The sequence below is a fragment of the Siphateles boraxobius genome, unplaced genomic scaffold (genome assembly GCF_051911475.1).
Source record: "Siphateles boraxobius isolate OS27281-9 unplaced genomic scaffold, OSU_SipBor_1 66, whole genome shotgun sequence".
NCBI lineage: Eukaryota > Metazoa > Chordata > Actinopteri > Cypriniformes > Leuciscidae > Siphateles > Siphateles boraxobius.
The window spans coordinates 7,250,703-7,259,209 of NW_027509193.1; the positions used below are offsets into that span (position 1 = coordinate 7,250,703).

Consider the following 8,507-nt stretch of genomic DNA (forward strand, 5'->3'; position numbering starts at 1 on the left):
TATGTGTGCAAAATCAGACAACTGACAGGCCATCTCAAATTGTAGTATACACACAGATTTAAAAAAAAGTTACATTTGAAGTAAAATGTCCTAAGTTTATTCGGAACAATCAGACTACTGCAGAATCCATAACAGCACAGCATATTCACACTATTTCTAAATGGTAATGTTAGTGTCAATAGTAGTATGGACTGGCCAAAGCTAAATTTCAAATGTAAATTATTCTCTGCTGTCAGTAATTTTAGCCCTTAAAACTCATCTTTGAGCACCAAAATGACATATTTAATAGTTTTTTCCTTTGAAAAAAATTATTCATGCCTTGAATCTAATTCTACACCCTTGCTTAATTTAGTATATGTGGACCCATTAATATGCAAATGAGCCCCGCCTCCATTCACTCATACAGGCTTGTCTAAGTCGATGCATCAGCATAGTAATGCATTTTATGTATCTCTCTCTACAACGTCAGACATAACAGTAATTATTATGATTACCCTTTGGCTTGACTATGTTATCAAACAGCTAATAATGTTTTGCTAATGTCACAAAAACCATGTTCTCGTTCGCCATCTCAGAGCCAGACAGCTGCTTTCTAAAAATCAGCATCCTTAAAAACACTATGAATAACTCAGTCAGTGGAGAAAGACATATAGTTCATCATAACATCATAATAGACATCATCATATACATAATGCACCCACTCCACTATATTGCTTAATATACCCTATTTTTCATATCAATAGAAAAATGTACAAGGATAACCTGGCTTCTCTTGAGACGATATGGTAAAGCCTACCCCCCTCGTGACGTGGGTTGGTTAAGGTAGTTTGTGACTTAAGAAACACCAATGATTTCAAACGGCATTTTTTTGTCTTTTTTCACTTCAGTTCTAAGTAGAAAACACCCAACACTGGTGTTGACTTGTGAATTTGCACATGTTTGGTTTCAAAACATATTAAAAATAGCACATATACATATAAACAACATTAAAAACTTTATTTTCACCACAATGGGTCTTTAATAATTTTTGAAATGTCAAAGTCTCACTGTGCAACACAACAATGTGGCGTTTCTTGAATGAAAAATGTTTTCAACTATAAATTTAACAAAAGCATAATAACATCACATGATGCCTCCCCCCACCCCCTCCAACCAGAGTTGCACAATTAGCTGATTTCTTTGTGAATGAGCTAAAAATCTGCTGTCATGTAATCAGGAAGAGAACAGGAAGCATAATTAACAAATGGGTCAGAGGCTACAGAACTGGATTAATGTGCGTTGCAGTCTCTGGTTACTGTTGCCGTGTTTTTTCAATGGGCCCAAAGCTTGATTATGCTGACGTGGTGATGGTCAGGCTGCCTACGGTCAGGTGGTTTATTCGAGATCCCCTTCACCCTCAGCCGCTGGGTGTTGCTATGGGAACTACATGAGGTTTGAGGACCACCAGCAGCGAGGAGACTGGCTCTTAACCTCACCAATTCCTCAACCTTTGGTTTGGTTTTCCGCTCTTCTCCCGTTAACGTCTGCAGCGGCGTAGAAGAACTTGGACCTGGACTTTTAAAAGGCATTGGAATGAGTTATGGAAGAAAAAATCATTAGCTGGCATTCATAGTGGACACTTAGCCAAACCTCACACTTTGTATCAGAAGAAAAAATGATGCTTATTCCCTTCTGATCCTTAATCCAATAGACCAAGCTCAAAGGAAGCTGCACAGGATTTGGGGTAAAACATCTTTTTTTCTAGTACAATCGGCCTCAATCCCTCATTTTTAAAAATGCCTGTTCTCCATCGAGGCATGATATTAATACGCCTGCTTCTTTCTCTCTAAGCGTGACCTCATTGAGTTGAAACATTACACCATGTTTTAACGAATTGATTATATGAGTATCAGCAAGTGCATGAAATGCCAAATGCCGCCCTGCCACCCAAACCGTCAGCAGGGCGAGCATGCACTTCATTTCTGTGCCGCCTGCCTTGGTGGTCTCTGGTGTAAGCTATATTTTACCCTCGCCTTTCTTTTCCCCATTTTTTATAGCAAACAGAAAATTGTTCCTAATTCGCTGTTGCTAGAGGGGGGTAATTTGTGGCTTTTGGCAGAGTGTCACAGGCCTAAAATTTGAAAAAGCTGCTGTGGGGAAGCTGTTTTTTACGGCCGTGCAGGACAAGTTTTGGCAGCGAGAGAGCCAATCACTTTTATATATCAAGGAAAAAACAGAATTAAGGAAAGGAAGCGCTGGGACTAAACAGAGGGCAACAAGACTGTATTGATCTCTGAGGAAGGAAGTAACCCTTGTCTAACATAGTTATCTCCTGTTTTATACGTACTGAGGACGCTTTCACAGCTGGTGCATTTGATCTTGAGATATTTCTGTGAAGTCTCTGAGGAGATCAAGAACATATGGGAGTTATATAGCCTACAACATTAAGTGTAAATGAATGAATTTAAACTGTTGAACATGAAGTATGCGGTAGCTCCAAACTAATTACATTTTCTGGGTCCTGTTGAAGACGGTGGGAAAAGTGCAGGGAAACTGAACTTGTTTGATCATATTCTTTAGAATTCATAAAATGAGCTTCAACCTGTTCAATAGTTCTTCATTTTAACGTGAACACTCTTTGTGTTAACAACGGCAATGTTTCCAGTAGGGCTGATAAATTTTTTTTAAATTTCGATTATCTCGATTCTTAAAATTCCAAGATCTATCTAGTAGCATGTAGTCTGATTCACGAACAAGTGACTCTTATGAACCGGTTCTTTATAGTGAATATCGATACTGTGCACTGTAGTGCAACAAATGACTTTTTTGTACCGATCATTTTCATTAACATTCAAAAAGACTCACAAACTCAGGAGTTACAGTGTGAATCATTATGACGAATCCTTCACTGAATTAACTGAATTATGAGAGTGGTTCTTGAATAAACATCAAGTCTTCGTAATTTCCAGTGGTGGAACATTTTAATATATTAGCCTACATGATGGATGGATGGAGTATTGATATACTTATTTACATGAATTAATAACTAACTGTTTATGAGTTTAAAAGTTTACAATTATCGTTCAAAGATAATTCTAAAATACCAGTTTAACATAAAGGGATTAAATGCAATTTAAAGCTTTAGACTTTAGTATATCTATTACATAAATACCCTTTGCACTACACTCTAAAAAATTATGTGTTGGCTCAATAACAGAAAAATTAACCAAACAGTTTGCATCAATTTCTTTGAGTTATGACAACTTTGAGTGAATTTACGTTCAACCAACAAGCTACATTGTGTTAGAGGAACTTAATTTGTATCATAAACACAAATTTTTAAGTTAAGTTGCTCCATCTACCAGAGTTGTAGCCCTGGATCCAATTAATCTTATCTATTTCAGTTCAAATCAACAGCTATCATAGCACATACTAACATAACTTATTTAACATGTATATTTAATGAACAAGATATTACTTGGCACTGCCATTGCTTATAGAGTCAATGTAGTTTACCGTCATACTCTTCAGCACATCCACAAAAACTTCAACATAAACTCTTTTAAATGTCAAACATTAAACACTAACTTTCCCTTCACTAAAAACAAATAAATTTACAATTAGTTTCAACATTTATTCTCCTTATCCAGTCCTATGCAAAGCATGCTGGGAACTAGAAATCCACTGCCTAATTTCCGAAGTTATCAAGTCAATTTCATTAAGTTACTTCAACATAAATTTGAAAAAAGCCAATTAACACAGAAATTTGAGTTTAAATTATAGGCGATATTAAGTTGATGTAATGATCAATGTTATTATGTCAATAGAACTCTACAAAATAATGTTTGCAACTTAAAAGGTTTAATTAAAACAATAAATTTGAATTTTTAACTTGCAATCATGCATTTATTTAAGATGTGGTAACAGACCCCTGAATTAATTTTTAGAGTGATAAGTTGTTTGGATCATTTTAATAATCTATATTAAACTGTAAATGTAAACTGTAAAATAATTTGTTATTTTAATCATTTTAATTTTGTTATGTACCAAGTTAAAATGTTTGCAATTTACAGCATGAATAGCTTAAGGAGAATTTCTTTCATTGTAATACACCTATAATGAACTGGCCCTAAATATTTCTTTATAGTTATTTTTGGTTTATTCTAACTCAATTTCCTTCTCTTTAAATACCTTGATTTCCATTTTGTCTCCTCCTTGTCCGACTCTCTCCCCTATATTCACTTTCACTCTTCGGGGAATGCTGAAGCATTTCAACGTCTCCGACTCCAGCATGGTTTTTCACTTTCACAACACTACGTCATTACCCTGGGTGTTTAGTCACTTAAGGAAGGTTTAAAGAGAAAAGAGGGGAAAAAAACAGAAAGTTTTACATTAAACATTACCCAAAGGCACTATAAAACCTGCACCCTGAGCAAAATGTGAATAAATAAAACCTGCGCTTGTCAAAGATCTGGAACAGAAGAGTGAATGCGAAGGAGAGAGGGGGAGATGTTGAAATTAGAAGCACTAAACTTGTAGGGTGTCTGCTGTAGACTGTGAGACCTCTAGACCAGTTGTTGTGTGCCAGTAACTAATGATGTTGGGCGTATTGCCTGCCAAGCCAAAAGTGTTTGAGACTTAATAACTCATTTTGTTGAATGACACAACGCAGTTGCCGTTCGGAATGGGAACACCATCATAGAATATGACACTCCCTGTTCCTATACAGTCATTGGAGGTCTTACAGCTGCGGAGAACATTCAAGAGTTGAGGAAAAGTCTTAATCTAATCTAATCAAAACTCGACTGATACGCCATGTTCAGTCATTCTCTGAAATATACACAGTTTCTTCACCACGTTTAATTAAGCAACTGCACTGCCAAAATAATAGCAACTTGCATTCACACCCTCAGTCCAAACATCTGTTTCTGGTGGGAAATTCCACGGGAAAGTTATATCACATTCAGAAACTCGTTGGCCACAGCAGAAAGTTTGAAGAACCAATACCTTTTATATATCGTCTTTACACATAAAGCAGTTTTGTTCTACATTGGGGGCAGTTCTAGTCACACAATGAAGCTCTTTTGATGGATGGAAGCCCTGGAGGACGCCGCAGGTGTTGTGTGGGATACATCTATCACATGCCAAATCAAACCGAAGTTGTTCCTCCTGGATTGAGATGGATGGAATTCAGCATTCCAAAAATCGTGAAAGAGAGCGAGAGAGGGGGGCCTCCATGTAATAAAGGTGAATGTTTGACCTCCTTATCTGACTATTAGGTTTACCGGAGAGGTTGAGTGGAGGAGTGAAGACCAAGGAAAGGTGAAATATGCATTAAGCGTATGTGTATGGGGTGCCATTATAAACTACAGAATTTGCTGTGTCTTCTAGTGAGTTGTTAGAAATATCCTAACTGGACAGTAGCGTAGAAGGCACACACATGCTGCAAAATAGTTACACCTGTAACTATTATTACTATAATATACTTTGGGTTTTAGACAAACCAACAATGGCACATGAAAACTCGTAATAATTCGCATGAGATGGTGAAATTGTATGATATTGCACAAATTGCTTTTTACGAAAAGATATGACTTTTACAGGTTTTTGTACAACCTAACTTGGCCGTTTTCAACTCATCTCATACAAATTCTTATTTTCAAATGGACATAATAAAAGGGTGGATTGTTTTGGTTTCAGCTAGTAAGCTATCTATCTATCTATCTATCTATCTATCTATCTATCTATCTATCTACATCGTTAATTGAAAAAAAATACATTCGCATATTTGTATTACATTTTACAATTTTTTTTCAAAGTTTGCGTCACTGAATTTATTTCTCAGGGGCAGAAAATATATCCTCACAAATGTCTCGCGTTTACAAATCACAGAAAACCCCAATTCCTTCATGGCTCACCTCTTCTCTTTCTTTCAGTCCTTTCCTCCCTTTTAACCCCCCTTGGGGAGGTAAAAACCCAGACCTGAACCACGCTTCTCTCTTATTTAAGGGGGTCAGGTCGAGCTTATCGGTCTCCTGAGAACTATAAAGCGGCCAGGCTCGTGTTTTCTCTGCGCGCCTCTGGATGAGTTGCGGCGCGTGAAAGGCTCGCGCTGTGGGGACGCGGAGGTCTCGCGCGCAGTTAAAATGAAACAGTGGCTGTGGAAAGAAAATATAAATACTTGCGCGGCCTTCGGAGTATTTGACTCCTGTGAACCTGTGAGGACATGCTTCGTAAATTTCCTTATTTTCCCTGTTAAAGCTGCGGTTCACACTGGTAAAGAACGTGTGCGCGCACACGTAAATACGGGCATGACAGGTGTCGAGCGCGCGGAAATAGAAAGCAAACGTAAGATGAAGTGTATGTTTCTGTTCTAGCTTCGACTTTCGACAACAAAATTGAAATTGTTCACAGAAGATTTAGCTAAATCTGAAAAAATCCTTTCGGACCCTTTTCTTAAACCAGCGGTTCACAAAGGAACTAAAGAGAATGTATAAATATGTAGACCAATACAGTTTTTTTCTTCTGTAAAATGGACCTGGGTTTTGAGTAAATGCCTGCAAAATCATTCCAAATAAAATAATGGTTTAGTCCATAGCAGTAGATCTCTGGTGACCTCGAGGTATATGGTGGCTCTGCAAAAACTCGCCATTTAGTGGCCATTTTAAATGGTTTTAAAATTAGGTCTGGGGTTACTTTAGCAGGCAACATTTAAAATTCAATTTACCCTTTGAAAGTAGCCTATAGTTCCTCTTTATTCCACCTCATTATGCAATGATGCTGCTCGATATAAAACACCTGGAAAATACCTAATTTACAAAAAGCAAAGCTTTCGTGAGAAAAAAAACAAACAAACAAAAAACCCACCGTGGTAGCGTTTCAATGTAGCCTAGCCTACGAACTCAACCACGATTACAGATTTCGCAAATTGACTCATTTAATGATCAATTGCAAACATTATTGGTAGCCTAATGAGGAAGGGAATGAGATAGAGGATCTTTTTTTAATTAGCCTACAACTGTTTTTCTTTCACCATATATGAAAAGGATACGAGAAAACTGATTAAAATGTTAAAGAAAATATTTATTTTATTAATATTGTTTATATATATATATATATATATATATATATATATATATATATATATATGTATATATATTGTTGAATGTATTAATATATATATTATTTATATATAGCCAACTTACATATCCCATAGAAAGAGCAACATAGATATGGCCTAGCTGCTGGACCACAGACACGAGTGTCGGTATAGTGTACACATTAGATGTAAAGAGAGGAAATTTATGTGTTGATGAATGGGAGGGTGGTCAGGGAATGAGTGAACGAGGAGGTGGTTAGAAAGAGAGGTATGGAAGGAGAGGAGAGGAGAGGAGATGAGGGAAGGGAAAGGGGGGTTAGATAGCACATGTTGGGAGAAAGAGAATGTTTGGATAGAAGAGGGGAAAGTCACACTAATTTATACTCGGCTAATTGGAACCAGGGCAGGCCCTGCACCTGAGATGCATTCCACACAACTGCAACACGGGAGAGGGACGGGGGGCAAGGGAGTCTACGTGTGTGTTTGAAAGCGCAGGATGGTGTGTGTATCTCCGAGTGTTTTTGTTAAGTCAGAGGTCAGGTTTTTTTTAACATGGAGCAAAAGGTCAAGCATCAATGGTGTCTTTGTTATCTAGCATCTCACAGCGGTCGGAGTGTGTCGAGAATCGTTCCGTCGTGATGGTCGCACAAAGCTACTCACAGTCGGACCACCCTGCTTTCGCACACACACACACCCTCATAAAGTTTCTCCAATCAGTTTGGAAAATCTGGAGCGCACAGTCACTATTATGATCTAACGACCAGGCCTTTATAGTGGCAGATGGACGTCATCATGCTAAAATTCTCACTCAAACATGGATGCTTAAGTCATAAAGCAGATTGCCAGATGTTAGGAATAGGCTATATCACTGTATCAGTCCAGCTGGTATGAAATGAAGTGCCAACTTTGGTTTGTCTGCCATCTCGATGCTGAATAGAAGCGTCTGATAGCAATTTTAACCGTTGTACAGATGATCTATACAGTGGTGATGATGTGCCTCATATCTTGGCTGGCATTAGACATCTGTCAAGGAGGCTTTGCGTTGTGCATTATTCAGTCTCGTCTCACACACGCAGCTACGCAACCTATCAATATCCTGAGCTGTGAACGGATGGCCCGGCAGCGTGTACACGCTCACTGAGTACACACATATAAATCCCAGGAGGATAAAAGTTAGATAAATAGATGTGTGGAAAAAACCTAAATTCCATTAAAAATAAAAACATGAGCCGGGTTGAAAGACAGCGGCTGCAGTCAGACATATGGGGAGCATATTGGTCACAATGCTATATCCCCCGCTCCTTTTTTCTGCTTTTTTCACCTCTCTCTGGAAAGGGAAGAATTGAAACAGAGATTCAGATGTGGCGGAGAGTGTTTTGTTTCCCTCTGAGAAGGGCTGCATCACTCAGGAAGTTCAGGACAGGGTTTT

At 38.0% G+C, this 8,507-nt stretch overlaps 1 long non-coding RNA gene across 1 annotated transcript; it reads right to left on the reverse strand.

Moving 5' to 3' along the window:
* Window positions 1-712: 712 nt before the first annotated feature.
* Window positions 713-6,058, reverse strand: LOC143722404 (uncharacterized). The gene is made up of 3 exons (XR_013196879.1): window positions 5,898-6,058; window positions 4,171-4,320; window positions 713-1,554 (listed from the first exon to the last, which is right to left on the reverse strand). It is a non-coding gene; the product is annotated as an uncharacterized LOC143722404 (long non-coding RNA).
* Between the last annotated feature and the right edge of the window lie 2,449 nt (window positions 6,059-8,507).